The following is a 26,844-nucleotide window of genomic DNA, read 5'->3' on the forward strand; positions in this document are numbered from 1 at the left end:
TTGTAGCCATCCATCTCGCTGAGGGTTCTCTTCTTCTTTTCGCTGAGTCTCCACTTTACCAAGTGTGATGTCCTTTTCCAGGGATTGGTCTCTCCTGATAATGTGCCCAAAGTAAGACAAATAATACTAGCTGAACATAAAGAGATTAAGTGATTTTCTCACAACACTAGTCTAAATGTCAGTGCCTAGTCTCAGCTCTCTTTCGTGATTCATTCAGATTATAGAACATTGGTTTTCAACATTTTTCTCATGGGAAAGAGAAACATTGTTTTCCTTTAATATAGATGATGCTAATATATAAAAATGACAAGACCAACTGGGAGGTGAGGCTTTGGAACAATTGTAATTCTAATAGACTGCAGATGCAAATATAAATTGATACAACCACTTTGAGGGGAGGAACAAATTAATCGAACAAATCCTGTGATATTTGGAATTAATTAACTATTGGAATTGCTTTCGTTTCCTGTTCTTTGATTTATGGACAGTGTCAAGTTTGGAATGGCTCCTGTAAGTTCCCAGCTGCACTCCTGGCACCACAGCAAAGAGGGCCTCCCCGTCTCATTGTTCACACTGTTAGCGTATGCTTCATTCCACTTGTTTCTAATCTCCCCACTATTACCTCATAGCTCATTTCTTAGTTACAGCCCAACGCTACCCCAGACCTCATGCTCAGACCCACTGCGAACTTCCCTTCACTCTGTGACCTTTGCTTTCTGACTCCATTTGTCCTGAGTGGACATTTTTCCTATTTCCCGATGTTGGCACAATTTAGCTATAGGCAGTGTTTCCCTGAGGTCAACAAATACCAGAGTGGCAATCTCATGATTCCAGGTCTCCATTCTCAAAAATCAACTGAAGGCTAGTCAAGTATCACAATAATTTCATGGTAGCTATTACCAAAGTACTTCTCCAATTACGAGAATCCTCTGATAGCCTTTAAACAAGACCGATAACCTATTATTTTAGGTTTAGCATAATCCCATATCAACATAAGCTATTCAAAAGTTTGTTAAATTGTAGTAAACATTACAAAGATTTTCATCAGAATCATACATAAGTTAACTTCTTGTGCTTTCTTAAAAATTTATATGAAATATATATCCTGGTTGATATGAGGTTTCAAACATTTCATGGAAAAAACAAAATTGAAAGGTATTGATGTTTTACCATAAATGTTTTAAGCCCCCCCCCTCATATTTATAAATACAATTTTTTTTCAGGGGAGAGCACAAACACAGTCCCTCACTGCCACAAATTCTGCAGTTGAGTTTCCCACATTTGTGGAAATCGCAGGGGTCAGCACATCCGGAGTGTAATGGATGGGCCTCGCCCTGGGAAAACCACCTTCGTGATCATGGTGTCTCCCCTGCCAGGTAAGTATTACAAATTACTTTAAAGGTTTGTTTTGGTTTTTCCAAGTTGAGTATGTATCATGAAAATGTCCAATAGAAAATCAAACAGTATTTAATAGGAGCACATTCAGAGAAGTGAAGAAATATTCTATTTTAGAAAAATATAAGTTAATAGACATACAAGGTAGGGAAGTGTGTTATGAAGTCATTTATTCTTAAATTTGTTTCCAATAGTGAAAGCCAAGAAAAAGAGGGGAAGCAGACATGTTTACTTGTAAGATGTCATTGTGAAGTACTTAATAGTTAAGATAGACCATACATAGTAAACCAACCTTTAAAAAATTCTTTAGAACAACAAACACCAAGGGCCCATTGGAGATATGCAGCATTTCTGGATGGCGTCCTCCTATCCTGATCCCTCCACACTTTGATGTTCTACATAAAACCCACCTTTCTAAGCATTCGACTCAGGGGCTTCTAAAACGGTCTTTGCTTCTCTGTAGCCCACACAAATTTCATGTTGTTTTTTCTTCTATTCCTAGAACAGAGATAAGATCATTATTTTCCTCCCAGCTGTTACTTTTCCATTGATATATATGATGTCTATGTGATCCATCTTCGCATTCTTGACCTCTTAGAAGATAAAATTTGTTTTATGTCAACTAATTGTGTAGCCTGTTGTGAATCATCTATTATATATTTGTATATTATATATATACATATATATATTTGCATTAGAGCTTAAATTCTGAGCACTAGGTTTGCAAAATTCTGCAGCTGACAGTGGGATCTCTCAGACCATTTTTGAGTCTCCACATAGATTCAGCCACCATTGAGTTCTTCTTATTGACCCAAAAGGTGAAAAGCAGAAAGTATTAGGACCATTTTGCTAGCCAACCCAGGAAAGGACAGCCTAGCCCTCAGGGAGTTGCATGGGTTTACCCTTGAGGGAAATTGGAGCCAATCAGGGATGGTCTTGGTCGGAGTGACCTGAACCAGACTTGGAAGCTTTTTTTTCTGCCATAGCGTATGCATCCCAGTCTTGGTCCTTTTCCCACTTGCAATGGTGAAGAGGTCATCTGTCACCTTTGTTTTCCATGTCCTATTTAAGTGGCTGTGTTTCTGTAAATCCTTGGACACCAGTATGGCCTCCTTCACACAGTCTCCCTCATTCAAATGATGCTCCTTTGTCTTTGTCCTGTTAAAGAGTTAATATGTATTTCCATAAATTATTTTTGAATTTAGGTTCTCTTTTCTCTCCACCCCCCAGAACATATTAAAGCAAGTATATGGGTTAATAACTATTCTATGGCTTGAGAAACTCAATTTCATCTAGCATGCAAAGAAAAAAATAGGAATTAGAGAAAAGAGTGGAGTATAAAACTGGTAGATTCCTGAGATGTGGTATGGTGGGAGTCCCTCTCTGATCATAAAGATTGGGGAGTAAAGGCTTTCGACAGCCTGCAATGTGCAGATGACACAACATTGGTTGCTGAAAAAGTGAGGAGGACCTGAGCCCTGACTGATGAAGATCAAGGGTTCCAGCCTTCAGTGTAGCTTATGACTCAATGTAAAAATGACCAAGATCCTCACAACTGGACCAATAGGGAACATTTCTGATAAATGGAGAAAAGGTTGAAGTTGTCAACAATTTTGTCTTACTTGGATCCACAAACAATGCTCATGGAAGCAGCAGTCAAGAAATCAAAAAACTGTTTGCATTAGATAAATCTTTTGCACTTGTATTGAAAAGCAATGATGTTACTTTGAGGACTAAGGTGCTCCTGATCCAAGCTGTGGTGTATTCCGTTTTCTCCGGTGCATGTGAAAGTTGTACATTGAATAAAGAAGACAAAAGAAGAATTGATACATTTGAATTGTGGGGCTGGAGAAGAAGATTGGAAGTACTGTGGATTGCTAGATGGACAAACAGATCTGTGTTAGAAGTAAAGCCAGAGTGCTCCTTAGAGGCAAGGAGGACAAGACTTTGTCTTACATGCATTGGTCGTATTGTCAGGAGAGACCAGTCCTTGGGAAAGGACATCGTGCTTGTTAAGTTGAAGGGACAATGGAAAAGAGGAAGTCCCTCAAGGAGATGGGTTGGCAGAATGGCTGCAACAGGGGCTCAGGTACAGGAACAGCTGTGAGGCTGGTGCAGAACCAGGGAATGTTTCATTCTGTTGTGCACAGGGCCACTTAGGGCCACAATTGACTCACTGGAACCTAACAACAACACCTGATAGGAGTCGTTCCACCTTAGGGAAGACCTTTGTGCTAGAACTGAACCATGTCTCCTCATGTCCTTGGTTCTGCATCTCTTTTAATGCAATGACTCCATTCGCTCCTACCCTAGAGGACTTCCTCCTTATATCAGAGGGAGTGGCAAGGGGGCATGGCTCCAACATTGTTTCTTTTCAGTCAGAAGTCATAGAGAGAAAAAAAAAAAGAGAGATCATCTCTTTCCCTGTGTCCACATAGAAAAATCCAGGGAATAAGTTGGAATCTAATCATTCCTGATTGGCCAGCATACTGGAAATGCATGGAATGAGCAAAAATTAAATCACCACCTGAGTGATGTGCCGCACTAGGAGCAGAGGGTAAATGTTGGGAAGATCAAACAAGGGTCTGGACTCCCCATGTGGTAAGGACTGCCGATGCCCATGCTCACCCCTCCTGGCCGACCTCCCAGATGACCTACATCTAGCAGAGAGGATTTCTGGCACCCTGGCAGCTTCTCCACAGCTTCCTGCCTGCTGTGGGAACTTGTGACATCACAGACAGGCACAGGAAAAGAATGTGGGAGAGTGAACCTCTAGACCAGTGGTTCTCAACCTTCCTAATGCCACAGCCTTTAATTCAGTTCCTTATGTGTGGTGACCCTCCAACCATAAAATCATTTTCATTGCTACTTCATAACTGTAATGTTGCTGCTGTTGAGAATCTGGTAACCCCTGGGAAAGGGTTGGTCAACCCCAAAGGGGTCACGACTCATAGGTTGGGAACCGCTGCTTCTAGGCATAAGGGAAAAGCTTTGTGTTAGTCGGGGTAGACTAGGGGACCAAATCCACAGAAACTCATATATATGTACACACATACACACATACATACATATATATATGAGTATTACATAAAATGTAAATGTACATTAAGAAAGCATCCCAACCCAGTGTTGCCCAAGTCCGTAAGTCCAACATTAACCCATATGTCCGACACCAAAGTCCTCCTCCATCTCACAAAACACATGCTATGACGCTGACTGCAGGAGGAAAGCCAAGTCAGTGAATGTGTAAGCATCTCGGCAGGGGTGTCCACATAGCTGCTCCAGCACCCAGGGCTGCATCCAGGTAGGTCCATGCGGCTTCTCCTCAGCGATGTCTTGCAGGAAGTGAGCATTGCCAGTTGAAACAGGGAACTGGCTAAGGCACCTACACTCTGATCCAACCATTAAAGAGCAAGAGACCCGAGGACTAGAAAGGCAAGGCTCAATGAGCCACTTATCTCTCTGCCCTTCAAGTAATCCCACATGTGTTTATCGGCCAGATGGGCACAATAAACCTTAACTATCTCAAGCCTCAACTAATGGATAACTGTAAGTAATATATAAAACTTTTAACCTTCCATTAACCAGTATGACAATTCTGAAATATGTTTCGTGTGGTTTCTCACAATGTCCCCAGTGAGACTGAACTCAAATTGCCTGCAATGGTAGGCTGCTCATTAATACATCCACTTTATTGTTCTCCTTTCCCCATACCACTCGACCTGTCTTGACTGCCTGAGTTCGCATCCTAAATAAGCCAACTGCATCTAATTCCTTGTCTCAAGGCCTGCCATGGGGGGAAACCATACCAAGACAACCAAATTACTTATACAATATGCCAAACAATCATTATACTATATTTTTTTAAAAGCCTCATTGACATCAAGTCGATTCTGACTCATAGAGTGAGGCTGTGGGGCAGAGTAGAACTTCCCCTTTGTGTTTCTAAGATTTTAAATCTTTACAGAAATAGACAACTTCATCTTTCTTCCACAAATCAGTGGTAGTTTCAAACCGCTGACCTGGCGTTGAGCAGCTCAGTGTAGCTCACTATGCCACCAGAGCTCCTGATAGTTATATTATATATGGAAATAATAATAAGCAAGACCGGTATAATCTGTCTGTGAGATGGTAGTAAGAAAATTTAACCTGAAATTGTAATTGTTACCATTTTATTCTTGCACATTCTTCATTTATATGTTTACCTTACATATTGATTTACTATATACATATATATAGGACATTTACTCAATATATAGTAAATCAATATGTAAGGTATATAACTTACCTTATTATATATATATATACCTTACATATTGATATAGACATTGACAATAAAGGATATTTAGTTTAGCATATTTAATTAACATAGGTACATTTAGTTTTCCTTTGTCTCATATAAAATTAGGGCTTTGGTCCTATGCAGAACATGTGCCCAATTCCAAGAGTAAATCAAAGTAGGAATGCGGTAAATGGACTCCGGTCCAAACGGTTTCTTCCCATCTCCCCATTATCCCACTGCTGCGTGCCGAGTTTACAGCCCCACTTTCCTGAACCACGCTGTCTATGCTTCACCCAATTTCCTCTCACAAATCTCCCCAAATTCTCTCTTGAAGCATCCAAAATTCTTTTTTTTTCTTTTGTATTATACTATTCTGGCTACCGCAACATGCTTGCCACACAGATGTCACTCCGCCCTTGTCACCAGATCTGTCAGGGGCTGACTCAAATCTGGCTCCCCCTCCACACTCTTGTCTACTCCACCTGCCAGTTTGTCAGGCACTGTTGGGCCAGACCCAGGATATGTTAAAAAAAGAAAAGAAAGAAAGAAAAACATGTTGAAATGGCAAGTGCCTTCTTATATACATTTTTACCTAAATTAAAAAAAATACAGGGAAACAAACCCACCACTACAAGGTGGAATGTCCGTGTTGCAGGGATCCTCCGACCTCCGCTGACCCCAGTCTAATTCTCAATCCTGCTCTCTGCAGCTGGCCTAGGTGTGTGGCTGAGTGAGGGTCCCAGGGAGGCTGAGGAGAGGAGCACAGGGGAAGGAGGAGAAAGGAAAAATAAAATAAAAGGAAGACAGAAAAGGATGGAGGAGGAAATCCCCAAAAACGTACCTTTAGAAAAGGGAAACAAAACTAATAAAGCACTAATAAGGTTGTACAAAGTCACTGACAACCAAACACAGATTTTTACTTTTCTGGGATGAACAGCATAAAGTATAGAGAAAATATGTTTAATTCTCATTCCAATATATATCTAAAATTAAAATTATATAATCTTTCAGGGAAATAAAATATTTCATTGTTTGATCATTTCTGCTTTCCCCAATTATTTTCACTAAATGGAGCTATTAATGCATTTACCGTTTTTTATAGCGTACAGCTGATATTAGAGGATACTGTGACATTTTAAGCAAAGCATTTTCAAATAAAGATATCTAAAGTGGTGAGACAAAAATGCCACTGGAAAATCTATCAGGTTCTTTCCAAAGAAAACAGGGTTTAGGCTAGGTTTAAATCATTTGCAAATCTGTTTATTTAAGTCCATATTCTTCTCAAGTGTTTGAGAATAGCTTGTTCTTTTTTATCATCTTAAACATCACGTCTGCAGACTCTTTTATAAAATTCAGTTGTTCTTGAATCCCTCTTCCCTCTTTTAAATAGTTCAAAAAGAAATTGACCCCAAGTCCCAGCTGGTTTATCATAAATTAGCCGTGAGTCAAAGCTGGGAATGTTAACATTCTGCCCCACCAGCATTTGGGAGCCAGTAGTCGGAGGTAACAAAGGCCCACGCACAAGGCGGTTTTCCTGTCCTGAAGATCAAGTCTCCTCATCAGGGTAAATGCTGCCTTCTAAGATGTTGTTCTGCGACATCTTTTATTAAAGAAAAAAATTAAATTTAAATAATATACTCTTTGACTCCTTCAAACCCATGGAACCCATCTGTTTCAGGTTCTCCATGAGTTGGGGCTAGTAGCTTGCTCTTTGGGATTACAATCCGTTTGTGTGATTGATAAGATGTTAATTAAATAAATTCAGTAGCTTATGACCCTAAGCTTACTTGGGTTTCCTTTTAATGGGGTATATCTGTGTCGACAGTAAAACACTATTTATTTCATAGAAAAGCAAAAGAAAATAGCGTGTCTGATCTCAAAAGGAACTTGAAAATCATGCCCACACATCTGGAAGATTTTCAAGGGTATTAATCAAAGATTTAACTAGTTCACTTTTGAAATATGCATACGAAACTTCTCTATTGTCTCCAGAAGAGAAAACTTGAGTCTTTTACTAAAGAAAAAGTGGTCTTATCTGATGATCAGATAAAATCCAGCACATTTTCAAAGCTTAGAGGCAAATGAAAGAATAAATAAAATGATGATCCCATTTCACGTTGACCTAAACCGCCATACTTCTAACTAATGAAATGTTTCATTGCTTGGAAATTTCTGCTCCAGTTATTTTCACTGCTCTTAGAGCAGTTACTAATTTTCATAGCATAAAGCTGAAGAGGTTACAGAACTAGCCTGGGCGACTTAAGTATTCAGATTTGCTTTAACCATTTTAATGCTAATTAAATCAAATATTGAAAAACTACGTCAGATCTTGTTAAATTTTAATCAGTATTTAGCAATGCAGCATCATCTCCTCCAACAAGCTTCTCTGGATTTACCTACCAAAGCCAAAACCCACTGCCATCAGGTTGATTCTTATTTATAGCAACCCTATGGGACAAAGTAAGCAAGACTGTAAGCCTTTGTGGAAAGAGACTATCATATCGTTTTCCATGGAGTGGCTGCAGAGTTCGAACCATCAACCTTGCAGTTCACAGTCCAGTCCTAGCCTACAGCACCACCAGGGCTCCCTAGGCACTTTTCATTAGGAGCCTTACCCCTGTGCTCCCAAGCCTTGGACACATCTCTGTCACTACATTGATCACACTGTATCCTAATTACATGTGTATGTGTCTCTTTTCCACCTAAATTGTAAAGGCAGTATTCTTTTATTGATAGCTCTGCCAGTTAGGTATTATTAGGACTGAGAAGACAGACATAAATAAGTTTCTTGCTCTCTGGGATGCCACAATCTTGTCTTGCTGTGTCCTCTCCTGAGCCACTGAAACAAAACCAAAACGCACACTGCCAGAGAATTGATTCCAACGCTTACAAGAAGTGTAAGGATGTGTTTTCTTTGACTCACATAATGTTTTAGAACAACTTGACCCAACATGGAAAATGGGAGCAGGGATTTCATACAACTCTCGGGATTTCAATGACTCGTCACCAACCTGAAGCTGTGGCACCACTTGGCCTACCTTCCCACGTGGCCATAAAAACCGGCTACAAAGCAAATTGTTGCCTCACCACACAGAGCATGCACTTGCTCCTGAACTACCGGCCCCCGCCACTTGCTATTGCCTCCCTAACCCAAACACTAAGAATCACTTTCCATTTGTGTTTTTGCCGAGTTTGGCTTGCTATAATATTTTTCTTTTTAGTATATAAATGTTGTCTCCCCCATCCCACCATCCCCAGGGAGATTAACAACAGATACGTGGGTGAAGGGAGACACCAATCAGTGTAAGATATGAAAACAGTAAAAATTTATAATGTATCAAGAGGTCATGATGGGGTGGGAGAGGAGATAATACCAAGGGTTCAAATAGAAAATAATGTTTAATAAATAATGATGGTGACATATGTACAAATATGTTTGATATAATTGATGTATGGAATGTTATAAGACCTGTAAAAGCCCCCAACAAAATGATTTTAATGTCTTTATCTTAATAAAAAAAAATAGAAAACCAGAGCACTCCAGTAGGCTAAAGTACATTTTTAAACTATAGCAATCTGCCTTATTTGTGCTCATCTAAGTATTTCAATAGTCCTCTCAATAAATCGTTCAACACCCTCAAATGTGTGCTGGGATATCAGTGGCCTCCTTACTCCGTTCCTTGCACTCGTTCTCTTTAATCCCATGTACCCTGAACATAACCATTGCTCTTGTTGTAAGACTCTGAGTAGTAGAAGCAGCAATGTCAACAATAGTTAAGACCTATTGGATGTTGACTAGCTGTCAGGCACTTGCATTGACATTTCATCTTCTCTCATCCATGTAAACCAACCACTGCGGTCAAGTCGATTCTGACTCCCAGCAACCCGATGAGAGAAAATACAATCATGGGGTTTCAAGACTGAAATCCTACTGGAGTCAGGCTGCTAACCTTTCTCCCAGGGAGCAGATGGCAGGTTGAAACTGCACAGCAGCTAAATGCTTACCCATAAAGATACCTTAGCTGGGTAAAAAAGATATTATTAGCAAGTGCACATAGACCTGGATCAACTCCATGGGAACATGTTTCAATGGCTCCTCACTTCTTGCCTGCGAATTTCACTGCTTCTCTCATGTTTGGAGTTCCACTGTTGTTGCTGACACAAGGCACCCTCTAAGCAACTAAGATGAGCAGGGAAATAAAGCCCCATCAGGCACACGCTGGGCTACTAACCACAAGGTCAGCAGTTCAAAACCACCAGGTTCTCTGCAAGAGAAAGATGAGGCTTTCTGCACCCATAGCGAGTTACAGTTTCAGAAACCCCCAGGGGACAATTTTCCCTGTCCTATAGGGTCTCAATGAGTCAGAATTGACTCGCTTGCAGTGAGGCCAGCCGTTGACCTTTGGAAAATGGGAACCAGTGAATAAATTTCTCCCTCGCAAAGTGCATAAGTCCTTTGCAGTGAAAATCAAGTGGAAGCCAGCTCAGCTGTTACTGCCTTCCAGAGTGTGCATTCTTCCTTCCGGTCTCGATTCTCTTCACCCCCAGCCCTGCTCCCTGCGACCACCTCTCTAATGAAGTGGTAACGCATATGCATTTTTCTCAGGCTCTGGCTTCTAGGACACAGGCTGAGACACTCTTTTATATTTCCCTCGTCTTATTTTATCTCTGAATTACTTATACTGACTTGGAGGACCATTGCATTTATATTCCACATTCTTTGGGTTGCAACTTATATAAAAACCAACACAAACTGATCAGAGATAAATTGTATTGAAAGGATTCTGGAGTATTGTCTATATATTGTAATAAAAAACATCTTTATATTACTCAATATAAATCTGTCACTAAATCTCCCCTAAAACTCACTGCTGTAGGGTGATATCTAAGTCATAGAACCCTATAGGAAAAAGAATTGCTGCATCAGCCCAGCAGACTACCACATCTCTCTGCCCACGAGTAGCTGGCAGAATCCACCAAGCCTTTTGGTTAGTTGCTGGGAGCAATAGCCACTGGGCTTCCGGGGCTCCCCTTATCTCCTTTACTCCATAAAAAATCCCCTCAAGGAAGAAACATCATATTGTTAGCTTTCACATATTATCTAGTGCATATGTCAACTTGAGTTTTTATGGAAGTATAGGGGTGGAGTCCCACCTGTCAATCAGGTCACAACCTGCTGTTTCCTTGGGGCTATGGTCTTTTTTTAAGCCCGGAACTGGTAACTTCCCTCTCTCTTTGCCCCTTCACATTCCTGTTTGCTAGAACACTGCCAGGGACCGTGATGTTGGCGTGTGGCATGTCTCCACTGACCTTGGATTCACATGACTGCACCCACAATCTTGTGATCTTCCTGTGTGCTGCATCACCTTTCTGCATCATCACCTGTGGCTACGTGGGTCTGAAGAAGGACTTGTGGATTAGCATCACATTTATAGACTTGAGTTGGACTGGGCTGGGATGCCTTCTTGAAATACAAGGGCTTAGCCTCCCCCCACCCACCCCCCAAAAAACCCCAGAATTTTTCAAATCTACATATTGAAATATTTTAACAAAACAACCTTATCACCTCAAAGTACTCTCCATTACACCTAATACATTTGTCAAATCTGTGATTCCATTTTGGAAACAATTTTCAAACTTATCTGTTTGGATGACTGATAGCACCTCCCTCTTTTTTTTCCTTCACCTCTTCTACATCATCAAATTGCTGTCCTTTCATGTCTCTCTTCATTCGAAGAAACAAAAAGAAATCACATGGAAAGAGGTCAAGTTAGTACTGTGCATGGGGCAAGAGAGGCATGCTGTTTTTTGACAAAAACTGTCACACTGAGATGGCTGCGTGAGCAGGTGCATTGTTGTGGTGGCAAAACCTGTCCCCCATCTGCCACAAATCAGGCCTTCTTCATCACACACTGTTATGCAATCCTTTCAGAACCTCTAAATAGAAGGTTTGATTAACAGTCAGACCTGGTGGAACAACTCCAAATGCACTACAAGTCCACATTTTTGTCCAGTTCAGAAAGTTGACGGATGTCCAGAACAAGGTTTGTTTGAAATTGACAGTTCACCTTTTTTGAAATGAGAAAAAGACTCATATACTTGAGTATCTCCCATAATGCTGTCCTTGTAAGCTGTGTTCAACAGCACAGCAGTTTCTGGGGCATTCTTCCCAACAAAAAAACAAAATTTCACAGTACACACTGTTATCTTAAATTAGCTGTCACAAAAATTGAAGTTCCAGAGAAACTGTTTTTATGAAACAGTTCACTGTGAACCAGAATCAACCTTCCCAGGTGCACTACCTCGGGGTGAGTTGCCTGATGTTCACCTAGCGAGAAAAATGAATACTACCAAAGTTCTGCTCTGCCCAGTGCAATTCCGATTTTTGCGGGGGAGAGTACCCCCTCGTATAAACACTTCTTGATATAAAGCTCTTAGATTTTTCTAAAGCAGTGGTTCTCAACCTGTGGGTCACGACACCTTTTCCAGAGGTCACCCAATTCCCAACAGTAGCCAAATTACAGTTATGAAGTAGCAATGAAAATAATTTTATGGTTGGGGGGGTGGGGTCACCACAACATGAGGAACTGAATTAAAGGTTCATGGCATTAGGAAGGTTGAGAAACAATGTTCTCAGGAGTTTTACTGGCATATATGTAACATATCATACCATTCAAATGTTCAGTTATACATCTATCTCTACACTCTATTTTAGAAGATTTACTTCTTTCTTGTACTCATTGTCATCAGCTCCCCACCAAAAAAAAAAAAAAAGCATCAATGCAATTACTGTCTCTACAGCTTTAAGTATCCTCGGTTTCATATACAGAAAAGCATACAAAATAAAATATAGAAAAACAAACAACGAGAACCACCACACGGCATGATAGCAAGGGGGTTCACATCGCTGGTCCATGCTTACAAGGGGTTCCCAGGAGGCTTAATCCATGTGTGGACCCTGCGAATGTGTTTTCGGCTCACTGTCATCCAAGCGTTCAGAAAACAGATGTTCACAATTTAAACTCGAATACCATTTTCTGGTGTGCTGCTGCTCTGCGGGCCCCGTTGATGCCTCACTGAGATGGCTGCTTATAAAAAGACAAGACCCCAGACTCTTTTTTCTAATAGCCAAGCCCCATCTAGTTTCGTCACCACATTTTCCTCTAATACCCATATCTTCAGTGATCTCTTTACAAGGGCAAGTGTCAAGATGGGCCATGTCATAAGAACTAATCGTTCCCAGGATGGGGCTAGAATAAGTGTCTCTGGTTCACTTTGGGGACGCCATTATCATCTTATGGTAGAGAACATTATCAGTCGTCCTACTGGAGCATATGGAAATTCTACTGATAGTGTCATTAATTTAGCCAGTGGTGTAGAATATCAAACACTGCTGAGAAAAGGGCATTCTACAAGTCTAGGCTGGCTATGAACCACCATACAGCATGAGTTGTCTAAAGCTCTTGCTTATACAATGAGAGTCACTGGATTTGTTTCTCTAGACAACCCTGCCTAACACAGTCATCTTTAACTGGACACAAGAAAGTGAATTCTTTTCAATTTTACAAATTGTTGAAAATAACTTTTTCCAAAATTCAAGCAGGAAATAAGTTTTTCTCAACATTTTTATGAGAAAAGAGCTGTTTCCTCCTTCCCTCAAAGTAGACCAAATGCCTTTGATGTACAGTTGGGATTCCTAAGAATTGGAAAATGAGTAAGACCACCTCTGTCCTCAAAAATGGAATATTGACTTACTAATTTCGTTATTTAATTTTCATATGTATATTCCTTTATAGTTAATTCCACATGTTCATCATGTGCTGAGAAATAAACATCTTTAAAATTGGTTCCGTCCTTATTCCATGTTGCTTTCAAATCCACACTCATGATACAAGTGGAAACTGCTCATGTGTGTTTGATTACATAAAAAGAGTTTATGTATTCCCTTCCACTAATTGCATGGGCTTTAAAATTTATAAACTATTTCCTCTTCCATCCTTCTTGCCATATTCTCCCAATATTAGCTATACATCCTTGATTTAACATGACTGAAACACAGTAATATTTCAGATGCATAATTATAGGACTCTGGTCAAATTGACTTTCAAGGGTTCTATGTATGAAACTCCTTCTCAAATTTTTAAAAGAATGTTATATGAACAATTTAAAGACTCATATTTTTTTTTAAAAAAGAATAATAAAGTTAGGACTTTCTGTCAAACTGAAGGTAGTAAGTAATTTTGTTACAGCCTAAACTCTTTAAGATTGAACATCATGTTTTCTTTGCTTTCTTTATTTTTTTGGAACATCATGTTTTCTATGAATAGCATAATAGATTTGCTATAATCTGGTCACACTTGAGAAATGAAGGCACTGGATGAAATGTTTAAAATCCACCCATTCTCAGTGACACAGCAGTAAAGTGTTCAACAACTAGAGGAAAGGTGGACTGTTTGAACCCACCAGAGGTGCTTGAGAAGGCCACGGGCTTGAAACCCGAATGTAGTAGTTCAAGTCTGTAGTGCACGGAGTGACTCTAAGGTGGAATCCACTCATGGCAACCATGAATAACACCAACCGCCCCACTCAGAACCTCACTTTTCCCACAGATCCTCACAAAATGCAGTTTGCTTGAAGCTAGGAATGCCAAACGGGCCTCTCTTTTTCTCCCTTTTGAATATCAGAGCAGTTCTTTTCATTTGTGATGAACAGAACCAAATCTGGGCCTGGGTGTTGCCAAGCCTCAATCCACTGAACAGCACCCTGCCTAGAGTTGCTGTGCCTGTGGGCTGGAGGAGCCTGGGAGAAGGAGAAGTCCAGGACTTCCGTTTTGCTGATGAAGGAGGAACACTGAAATGAACTAAGTGAATCGATCAAACTTCAATTTGGCTCATAGTAACCCGAGGTACAGCAACAGATGGTCTCAACTGTCTCCCACAAAACAACTGGGTGTTTTAACCACCAACCATGCAATTCGAAGTTCAATGCTTACCTGGCAGGGTCACCAGAGATCTTGTTTTAACCAATGTTACATACAAATTAGTGAGGGAGCCTGCATGAATAACCACATACCTTGTTTCAGAAGAAGGTCGCACTGACCTGTAGAAGCCAGTTATTGTTGGTTTACTATTACTTGCTCTGAAATGAATAAAATATATCTTGGAGGTTTGTGTTCTCATGTCTCCAACTATTCTTATGTAACATCCCATCCATGCTGGCCTGAGTCGGGGTGGTGTAGTGGGTTATGTGTTGGGCTGCTAACTGCAAGGTCAGCAGTTTGAATCCTCTACCTGTTCTGAGAAACAAAGATGAGGCTTCCTATGCGCTTGAATAGTTCCAATCTCAGAAACCCAGAAGGGCAATTCTACCCTGTCCTATCGGGTTGCTATGAGTTGGTATCTACTCAATAGCAGGGAGTTTGTGTTTGTTTTCTTGGTATACAAACATTCAAATTGATTATTTTCTGTCATCAGGAAACTTCCGTTTCCATTCATCCTAGTTCTATGGGTTAAACCTATCCAATCTTCATGGAATCTTGTTGCTTTTAGCTCCCAAGAGGGTTTGCACTATAAAAGAAGAAAGTTGTTGTCCACAATAAAGTCCTCTGGTGGTGCAAATCATTAACACTGAGCTGCTAACTGAGTGAGCTCTAGTCCACCTACAGGTGCCTTCAAATAAAGGACTGACCATCGCTTCCAAAAGAGCAACCCTTGATTTCCCAATGGAGCTGGTTCTCCTCTGACACACATGCAGTCACCATGAGTCAGCAATTGGTTTTTGATTAGCCATGATAAGCAACTCCCATAACCACACGGGGATATCAGGATAGAAAATTGGTAACAGCTTTAAAGCATTGGAAAAATTCCTTTTATTTGGTGAGTACTATAGAAATTTTCAGGGAGTCTCAGAAGAGTCATTAGGGTGGGAGGAGGCATTGTGGAACACACATTTTTTACACAGGATTTATTTAGACTGACTGGAGATAAAGGTAGAAATTAGGCCAGTCGCCGCTTGATACTGCACATGATAATACTTTTCAAAACTAGTAATATTTGCTCAAAGAAGCAAATCTGGAATCTTAACTCACTTTCTCACAAAATTCCTATCAATCCAGGTTCAGAGGTCGTAACCATTTTCTGGAAAATAACACCACTTGCCACCAGATACCGCAAGCCAGGAATGCTGCTCTTAAACAACTCTGGGTACTTCTTGAAGCAGTTTTACTAGAAATAGGGAATAGGGCCAGTTTATGCAGAGCTGGCTCAACCACTTTCCATTTTATGAACTGATTAGAAAAACAGAATTATCACTCACCAGAATTTTGTGCACTTTGAAAAGAGGGAGAAACAGGTCTTGCTTGATGTATCAGACCAGAGGTGCGATACCAGTCTTAGATTCTGCCAGATTGCATCCTTACAGAAGGACTACACTGTAAAATCAATAGTATAGATTGTGGGGCAGTGATTACTCCACTCCTTGGAGTAAGTAGTCATTTACTTCAAACCAGTCAGATGAAAGTTTGGTCACTGTCACCAAGACTCAGTTAACTAGAACACATTATTAACTCACCCAGTTCCCTGTACAAAACTGGTGCTCAATAAATTTTTATTCTGATTTATTTTCAAAGTTATTGTTTGCTGTTAGATATTGTATAGAGCAAACATTTTCCAGCCATTCTAAGTTCTCACAAACATTGATATGTTTAAGCCCATGGATGTAGCTATGGTGTCAATCCATCTCATTGAGGGTCTTCCTCTTATTGGATGGCCTTCTTCTTTATCAAGCATGATGTCCTTTTCCAGAGACTGATCTCTCCTGATAAAATGTGTAAAGGACATGAGACAAAATGTTGCCATCTTGCTTCTAAGGAATGTTCTGGCTGCTCTTCCTCTAAGACAGCTTTTAAGAATCTTGGCCAACACTATAATTCAAATGTATCCAATATTCTTCAGTCTTCCTTATTCATTGCCCTGCTGTCATTCATATATATATATATGAATATATATATCAACTGAAAATACCACATTAGTCCTCAAAGCGACATACATTTCATTTATTCAATCGTATAAATTTTAGGATTAAAGCACAAAGAAATAAACCCACATATATAGAGAGGGGTGTTAATAGGATATTGTAGTTAATTCCATTTCCTGAGATGGAGTGTATAAATATATTTAGTATATTTCTGTAAAAGTCAAAAGAAAATAATAATCCCTCCAGGTTCCTTATCCCTCAAACCTAAATCATAGTTTGAGAGGCTTAAAAACCAGAGAAGGAAAAGTAAAATTGAAATGGAATCTTCGGCGACAAACAAGATCCTCTTATACAAACCAAGAAAATGACTTGGGAAACAAAAAAGTTTTTTTAAAAGTCCATTTTAGGACACTTCTTTTTCTTTGTACTTGTTGAGTACACCCTATTTCATAGCAACCTCCTCTGCCATGCCCCTCCAAACCAAGCTCATTGCCACTGAATAATTCTGACTTATAGCAACCCTATAGGACCAGATAGAACTGCTTTGTTAGTTTCTGAGACTGTAGCTCTTTTTGTTTGTTTGTTTTTAAATCATTTTATTGGGGGCTTGTACAATTTTTATCACAATCCGTACACCCATTGTGTCAAGCACATTTGTACATTTGTTGCCATCATCATTCTCAAAACATTTGCTTTCTACTTGAGCCCTTAATATCAGCTCCTCATTTTCACCCTCCCTCCCCACTACCCCCTCCCTCAAGAATCCGTCATAATCATAAGTTATTATTAGTTTGTCATATCTTACACTGCCCGATGTATTCCTTCACCCACTTTTCTGTTGTCCATCCTCCAGGGAGGAGGTTATATGTAGATCCTCATAATTGGTTCCCCTTTCTACTCCTCCTTCCCTCCACCCTCCAGGTATCGCCACTCTCACCACTGGTCCTGAAGGGGTCATCTGTCCTGGATTCCCTGTGTTTCCAGTTTCTATCTGTACATCCTCTGGTCTAGCCAGATTTGTAAGGTAGAGTTGACATCATGATAGTAGAGGGAGGAAGCATTTAAGAACTAGTGGAATGTTTTATATTTTCCTCGTTGCTACCCTGAACCCTGACTGGCTCATCTCCTCCCCACAGCCCTTCAGTAAGAGGGTGTCCAGTTGCCTACAGATGGGCTTTGGGTCTCTGCTCCGCACTCCTCCTCATTCTCAATGATATGATTTTTTGTTCTTTGATGCCTGATACCTGATCCCATTGACACCTTATGGTCACACAGGCTGGTGTGCTTCTTCCATGTGGGCTTTGTTGCTTCTGAGCTAGATGGCCACTTGTTTATCTTCAAGCCTTTAAGACCCCAGACGCTATATCTTTTGATAGCCTGGCACCATCATCTTTCTTCACCACATTTGCTTATGCACACATTTGCCTTCTGTTATCATATCGGGAAGGTGAGCACCCACTGATATGATTTTTGTTCTTTGATGTCTGGTACCTGGTCCTTTCTACAACTCATGGTCACACAGGCTGGTATGATTCTTCCATGTGGGCTTTGATGCTTCTGAGCTAGATGGCTGCTTGTTTATCTGCAAGTCTTTAAGACCCCAGACACTATATCTTTTGATAGCCGGGCACCATCAGCTTTCTTCACTACATTTGTTTATGCACACATTTGCCTTCAGCGATCGTGTTAGGAATGTGTGCATCATGGAATGCCAATTTAATAGAACAATGTGTTTTTGCATTGAGTAACTACGTGAGTGGAGGTCCAATGTCCATCTGCTGCCTTAATATTAAACCTATAAAGATATGAATGTAGATCTCTTTCTCCACCATCCTATATAAATATATTTACCTATGTACATGCCTGTGTTTAAACCTCTATAAATATCCTTTGTCTCCTAGTTCTTTCCTCTGTTTTCTTTTACTTTCTTCTTGTCCCACTATCATGCTCAGTCTTCATTTGGGTTTCAGTAATTTCTCTCGGTTACATTGCCCTTGTTGAATCCCTACCAGGCCTCCCACACTCTCCTTGCCACTAATTTTGGTTCATTTGTTGCTTCCCTGCTGAGACTGTAACTCTTTACAGCAGAAAGCCTAATCTTTCTCCCTCAGAGGGACTGGGAGTTTCAAACATCTGACCTTGTGGTTAGCAGCCTAGAGTAACCACTAAGCCACCCGGGCTCGTCCATCATGCCCCTAGAAACTATTAATCCTATTGCTGTCCATATGTTGTTGTTATGTTTATCCAGTCGGTTCCGAACCACAGCCGCCCAACGCACAACAGAACGAAACCAGGCATGGTTACCCTCACAATTGTTGCTATGCTTGAGCCCATTGATGAAGCCACTGTGTCGATCCAACTCATTGAGGGACTTCCTCTTTTTTGTTGCCGCTCAACTTTACCAAGCATGGTGTCCTTCTTCAGGGACTGATCTCTCCTGACAATATGGCGAAAGTATGTAAGATGGAGTCTTACCATCTTTACCTCTAATGAGCACCCTGGCGTTACAACTGCCAACACAGATCAGTTGGTTCTTTCAGCAGTACACGGTACTTTCAATATTCTTCTCCAGCACAACAATTCAAATGCATTAATTCTTCCTTATTCAATGCCTAATTTTCATATGCATATGAGGCACTGCAGAATACTATGACTTAGTTCAGCCACATCTTAGTTCTCAGAGTAGCATCCTTGCTCTTCAATATTCTAAAAAGGTCTTGTGCAGAAGATATATCTAATGTAATATTTCTTTTCATCTCTTGACTGCTGCTTCCATGAGCATTGATTGTGGATCCAAATAAGACAAAAATCCTTTTTCATTTGTCATGATATTACATATGAGTACTGTTATGAGAATTTTGGTCTTCTTGACTTCAAGTAAAAGTAAGGCATCACTCCCTTTGTCTTGTCACTTCTCAATGACAATATACATTTAGCTCCCTGCAAAGCTCACTTGACACCAAAGGTGGAAAGAAGCAGAAGCCTGACTCACACATGTCTGTTGCTACAGGATGAGTGTTGACGCTCAAGTCCCCAGTGGGACCCACTGATTAGGGAGGAGGACTAAGTATCCCCTTTCACACCATCTCATTCAGTTTTGCTATCATCAGATGAAAGCGGAGACTCAGTTCCCCACTCAAACCCAGTGACATCACAGTTAGAGAAAAAGTGGAGTGCTAACTAGCCCTGGCTTGCACCAATTTGTTCAATCTTGTTAATGTCAGGCAGAGGCTGGATTCAACTAACTCTGACAGGGGAAACAAGTGCCCCCTGCTTTTATAGGGAAAACAGCTCCCTGTTCTGACCTTCTGACATTCTCCTGGCAAGGGGATTGGAACATCACCAGCTATTTCCTTCAACAGAGGGTGTGGAGTGGATGGAAGAGGGTCAATCTCAAACCAAAGAAGAAGAGTGACTTTTCCATTGCTGGTTGGCTGGAGTAGGGTGGGTATGATGACAGGTTTCCTCTGACAGGTCAAATCTTTTTATTTTTATTTGACTTTTAATTGAGAAATTGGTGAATGTTTGCAGAGAATATTGTTTTTCCACTCAACAATTCATACGTATTTTGACTTATGACATTGATGGCAGTCCCCAAATTGTAACATCAATCATCCTACCCACTTCCTGCATGGGTTTATGCCTTGCATCCATCCTTCTTTCTTATCTCTTGCTGCCTTCTGAGCTTAATTTCTGCCCTTTTGAACTTAGATGTCTGGTTGTTCTTGGGAATGTGTACCTTGCTGGTGTTGCTGTTCCTCTTATATACCTGCTGAGTCACAGAGCCATGACCGCAGTTCCAGGCTTGATGGGTCTCTAAAAGCCATCGTCTCAGTGTTTCAACTTCTCTATCGAACCAATGAGCCTGGTCTCTTTTTATTATTTTTAGTTTTGTCTCACATTTTTCTCCCTATTTTCAGAGCTTTCCTACTGTGATGTCTTTCAAAGAGGTCAGCAGCAGCAGCCAGACACCAGCTAGTAGCCCTCTGGGTGAGGTTTTTATGTGTCGGTCTCTTATTTGTGCCCAGTGAGTGCTGCTCTTCTGCCAATACTGGGTCAGCAAGGATCTTTTGTAGGGCTGGGTTTCTTTATATGTATTCTTTGAGTTTTTCCTTGTCTGGGAAGACTCTTACTTCTCCATCTATCTTGATAGATAATTTGGCTGGTTAGAGTGTTATTGCTTTTGCATTATTTTCCTTCGGTTTTTGGAATATGTTACTCCACTCTCTCCAATTCTTCAGTGTCCGCTGATATGTCTGAGCATATTCTTATTTGGGAACCTTTATATATGATTGCTTGTTTTTCCCTAATTGCTCTCAAGATTTTCTCCTTTTCCTCAAAGTTGGATAGTTTAACTGTTATGTGCCTTGGTGACTTCTTCTTAGGATTCAATCTAGCTGGTGTTCTTTCAGATTCCTGAATGGCTGACTGGTTTTCATTCAATAAGCTGGGGCAGCTTCCTCCAAGAATTCTCTCAGTTTTTGCAGCTGACTTCTTTGTTGGGTCTTCCTCCGGTAATTCAGTTATTCTGATGTTGTTCCTCTTCATTGCATAAGACATAGCTCTTAGGTTTTCTTTACCTTCTCTGATGATCTTATTAGATTTTTGTTCACATTTGTTAAAGCCTGCTTGGCTGTCCGCTTCTTCTATGCACATCATTAGGTTCAGGACATCTTCCAACATTGTCTTTTTTTCCTCTTATTTTTTCATTGAGGTTGTTGAGGCTGATTGCTGTTTGGGTTGTGTTGTTTTAGAGGAGCCTGGTGCCATTTTCCAAAATGTCAAAGAGCACTGGGCTCTCTCTTGGAGACTCATAAATGCTTCTTCGAACTGCCTGCAGCTAATTGCACTATGGGATTGGCCTACCACTTTATCCTCCTGTGGCTTCACTCTTTCCCTAGTCAACCAGTATTCTGTTATTTGAATAGCAAGTTGAATGGTCCTCTCAGGGAAGACCGGTTGGATGGTTGTGGATTCTCGAGGATGGTGCTGCACTGGATAATCTCACAAAAAGCTGCCATGTAGCTCACGGAAGCTTTAGTCACTGCAGAGGATGTTTGGGGGTGCCTGCTACAATGGGAGTGCCACAGAAGGCATGTGGTTTTGCCAGTTTTGATGTAGAGATCAGCAAATGGTGAGCAGAACTTCCCTATTCTGCTAGATCGCCATGGAAGTTAAGGAGAGGTTCCTGCAGCAGTGCGGAGCACTGGGGAGTGTGGGCTGAGCTTCCTTAGGCTGTGTGAGGCCCTACAGCAGATGAGAGGAAGTTCCCTCAGTCATGTGAGACCCCAGAAGACAGGTAGGAGCTCCCCCGGCCACGCAGGTAGTATTTGCCTCAGAAGAAGGTGGGTAGGAGTTCCCCAGCCACTTTTTAAGTGCTGCAGAGGGCAGGTGGGCAGGTGGGATTTCCCCTGGAGGAAGGTTGTTGGGCTTTCCCCAGCCTCGGGCTATGCTGCAGAGGGTGGAGCTCCTCCGGGTAGGTGGAGGGCAGACATAAATGGCCTAGGCTATACGGGGAGTGGCCTGGAGGTTGGCAGTGGCATGTGAGAGAAAAGGGAAGAGAAAAAAACTCAGCCTGCTGTGACAGTGGGTGGAAAGAGAGAAGAGGGAGAAACAAAATATAGCTAAGCCCTGATTGTCTGACTGTGGGGCTGGGAGGGTTTAAGCCCTGCCACATGCAGCAGCAAGCTGTGGCTGTGTCAAGATATAGAGCCCTTGGGACAGCTCCAAAAGATCCCCACTCTGGCCGAGACAGTGGTGGAGCAGAGGGTAAACCCTAGCCAGCCTCCACTATGGTAAACCAAAAGCCCGAGCGCCTCAAAACCTAGTGGATCTGTGCCTTCTTATCTCTACAATGCTCCTCCTGCAACCCAGCAGTGTGGAATTTCCCGCTTAGTGTCTCTCTTGTGCTGATTTCTCTCATATATATTTTTTATTTTCTTCACTCATCTTTCTTTTGGATAGGTAGAGACTGATAATTGTAACTTAGCGGATCACTCACAAATCGTGGATTATGTTATGCCAATTGATTTGTTGTCTCCCCAAGACTATAGTCCTGAACGCTCAGACCCAGTAGGTATTTGGTTATGTTTAAGAAGTGTGCATAACTTTCCCCCCTATATGCTTTACTATACAAGTACTTCATGAATATATTTGTCGTACATATAAATACATGTGTAGAAATATCCTTTATCAAGGATGTAGAGTGTAGTCCCACTAATCTTCCTACTCTTCTGCAGCTTTCATGTCTATCTATTTATGCCCACTTAAATTATTGTTATTATTAGTATTACATGATTGTGTATGTACCCATACTTAGCGTTTTGCCTTTCACTATTGTTCTCTTTCCAGTGCCTTTCTTTGCCTTAATTACTGTGAGCAGACCTTCCAATTATTGCATATTGTCTTTCTCTTCATATACTATGTGTCTCCTTCTAATTAGTAATTTACTGACCCTTCCCTTCATAAATTTGGCAAAAAACAAAGAATGTTTATTTCTGTATGTAAATCTTTTATTGATTTTATAGTAGTATTCTCCTACAATTATGAGAATGATTAAATACATTAAGCATAATATCCTCCAGATTCATCCATATTATGATTGTTCCTCAGATTCATTGTTATATTTAGCATATCATCCCACTGTGTGCATGTCTGTACCATAGTTTATGTATTCATTTTTGTAGGGGAAGTTAGAGTGTCTACGTGTATTTTCTATTCAAAATAATGCTGCTATGAAAGTGGGGCATATATTTGTTTCATGGCTATTATTTTGTCAGTATACATATAGTTGGTGGGGGGAAATAGGCTTTCTACTCCCTAAAAAGTTAGTCCACACATGGATTAAGCCTCAGGTGAATTCTTCTGATCATAGTTGAGGGATGTAAATAGTCCTGTTGTCTGACAGAGAGCATTGGAAAGTAGATTGTGGCAGATGTAATTAAGTCAAAATGTAATATCTTATCCTTTGATCTGCCTTTTGACCCATTTTAAAGCTGTTTCTGGTTTGTTTTGTTTTTTTAATGAAGGGGAAATAAATGTGGATTAAGGCCCTGATGAATTCCCTCTGACCATAGGCCAGGGATGTGAATAACCTTGTTAACATACTGAATGTATTAGAAAGTAGATTGTTTTTGATGCAGTTAGGTTAAAATTTATGACTCTACCATTTGTTCTCCCTTATGATCCATTTAAACTTGTTCTAGTTTTTAATATGTTTTGCTTTTTTTCAATTGATTTTTTAATCTGTTTTGCTTTTCTATTCTTTTTGTTGTTTTTTAGTGTTTTTCTGTAGTTGAACCCAGTATATGCAAATCTGTAGTGACAAGAACTGGATTAATGGTTCCTTGTGAGTATGGCAAGAGAGGCTGGGGGAAGTAGTGAGCTAATGACAATAAGTACAAGGAAGAAGAAAATGTTCTATAACTGATTGTGGTTATGATGATATAACTCTTCTTGTGTTTGAAATGTCCGATTGTATGATATGTGAAGTATATGCCAATAAAACTGTTGTGGAAAAAAGTCTTAGACATCCACAGGGCCCATCTACCTTGTCTATGATTCAGATTTGACTTAATGGAAGTTGAAGGGATCACTCTCTCTTACGTGGGGGAGATTGAGTTATATCTAGTAGAGGGATTACTGGATCACAGTGGGTGCGCCATTTTATAATTCCGTAAGCATTGTAGTCTAGTTGTAGTTTCTCCACATCCTCACCAACATTTGCTATTTTCTGTTTTGTTTTGTTTTTTTTTTTGAACTTTGCTGTTAAGGCTGGGGTGAAATAATGATGTCTCATTGTTTTCCTTTGAATTCTCCAATGTCTAATGATAATAAGCAGTTCCTTTTTCTTTCTTTAAAGCATTTCTTCATGTACGTGTTGACCACCCAAATGATTATTTTTATCAAAGTGTCTGTTCATGCCCTCCATATTTTTCAAATTGAACCTTATGTCTTTTGTTGTTTAAGTGGTCTATAAATTTTAAGGATCAATCCCTTATACAATATGCTGTTGTTTAAGTGGTCTGTAAATGTTAAGGATCAATCCCTTATACAATTATGCTATTGTCAATTTCCACCCCTACCCCCTCACCCCATTTGTAGGTTCTCTTTTTACTCTTTTAGTGAAGTCTTTTGATTCACAAATATGTATAGATTTTAGGAGGCCTAAATCATGCGGTTTGTTTTCTGCTCTTTTTACATTATTAGTTATGTTTGATAGCACATGCATGCCATGTATTATGTCCTCTAAGTTTGCTCCCATTTTTTTCCTTTGATGATTTTTATCATTTTAGTTAAGTTTGTAATTCATCTTGAATTCGTCTTTATGTATGATAAAAGATTTAGTTCCTGTTTCATTTATTCTGCAAATGGTTATTCTATTTTCCCTGCAACATTTGTTAAATAAACTCTCTCTCTTCCCCCCATTTCATGGTTTTGACCTTTTGTCAAATTCCAGCTATCTGTAAGTGGATGAATTCTCTTTTAGATTCTCAATTCTGCTCCATTGAACGATGTGTCTGCCATTGTAACAACACCAGGTAGTTTTGACAACCATGGCGATATAGAAGGTTTAAGATTCAGGACTTGACGCCTCCTACTTTCTTCTTTTTCTTTAGTAGTGCTTCTTTTATCTAGGGCAGTGGTTCTCAACTTTCCTAATGCCGTGACCCTTTAATACAGTTCCTCATGCTGTGGTGACTGCCCCCCCCAATCATAAAACCGTTTTCATTGCTACTTCATAACTGTAGTTTTGCTACTGTTGTGAATCGGGTGACCCCTGTGACAGAGTTATTCGACCTCCAAAGGGGTTGCGCCCCTCAGGTTGAGAACCACTGGTTTAGGGTTTCTTTCCTTTTAAACTTGGTGGTTCTCCCCTCCCCCATCTCTTTAAAAAGAAGAATGGAATCTGGTTCAAGATCCCCTTATGTCTCTGGATTGCTTTGGGGAGTATTGATATTTTCAAAATGAGTAAAGTTTGTTCTTTCATTTAAATAGATCTCTTTTGGTTCTTACAGTAATATATTGTATGGTTTCTTGTAAAGGGTTTTTTTTAAAATCTGGTTAGATTTACTTCTACATACATCACCTTGAGATAACCATAGTAAATAGTATTGTTTTCCTGATTGCCTTCTCAGAGTTCTCCTTGTTAATGTAGAAGAATCTGACTGATTTTTTCAGATTTACCTTGTACCCTGACACTTTATCCTTTCATTAGTTTCAGTTTTGTTCTTGTTGAATCTCCGGAATATTTTATGTACAGGATTGTATCATCTAAAAATAAGCAGTTGGTCAATTTGGATGCTTTTTATTTTCTTTCCTTGCCTTATATCTCTGGATAGGCTTCCCAATAAAATATTGAATAATGGTAGTGATAAAGGACATCTTTGTTTGATTATCATTTACAAGGGAAATGCTTTCAGTATCTCCTCACTAAGAATTAGGTTGACAATTGGTTTTGTGTATATGCCCTTTATAATATTTAAGTTTTCCTATTTTGTTCATTGTTTTATCAAGAATATATGTTAAATTTTATCAATGCCCTATCAGTATCAACTGATGTGATCATGTGTTTTGTACTTTTGTTTTATATATGTGGTGGATTATGTGGATTTTATTTCTAATATCAAACCATTCTTGCATACTTGGTATGAATCATACTTTGTCATAATGTATTACTTTTTCATACTTGATTACTTTTTGTTGGATTCTATTGGCTAAGATTTTGTTGAGAATATTTGAATTTATGTTCATGAGGAGTGTTAGTTTATAATTTTATTTTTAGTAGTGTCTTTGCCTGTTTTTGTATCATGGTTATTCTTGTTTTACAGAATGAATACAGGAGTATTCCATTATTTTCTATGTTCAGCAATAGTTTGAGTAAAATTGGTATCAACTCTTCTTAGACTGTCTTGTAGAATAATGCAGTAAAGTGATCTGAATAATCACTTCTTCGTATTGGGAACTTTATTTTTAAAATAACCTGTTCAGTTTCTTCTTTTCTGATATGTCCAACGTTTTTTACTTCAGATTGTGTTAGTTTGTGTATGTCGTGTGTTTTTAGAAATTTATCAATTTACACATTTTTCCTCTTGTGCTTGTTTGCACTTACATGTTGGAGGCAACTGTTTTGGGTTATGTGTAAATAATTTAAAAATCCTAAGAAGCTCGCGGCCCTGTGCGTGGAGCGGCGA

The 26,844-nt window shown here is 39.9% G+C and overlaps 1 non-coding gene across 1 annotated transcript; it reads right to left on the reverse strand.

Moving 5' to 3' along the window:
• Window positions 1-1,220: 1,220 nt before the first annotated feature.
• LOC142447798 (U1 spliceosomal RNA) lies at window positions 1,221-1,384 on the reverse strand. The gene has a single exon (XR_012784447.1). It is a non-coding gene; the product is annotated as a U1 spliceosomal RNA (small nuclear RNA).
• Between the last annotated feature and the right edge of the window lie 25,460 nt (window positions 1,385-26,844).

This window comes from Tenrec ecaudatus, chromosome 4 (genome assembly GCF_050624435.1).
Source record: "Tenrec ecaudatus isolate mTenEca1 chromosome 4, mTenEca1.hap1, whole genome shotgun sequence".
NCBI classification, from domain to species: domain Eukaryota; kingdom Metazoa; phylum Chordata; class Mammalia; order Afrosoricida; family Tenrecidae; genus Tenrec; species Tenrec ecaudatus.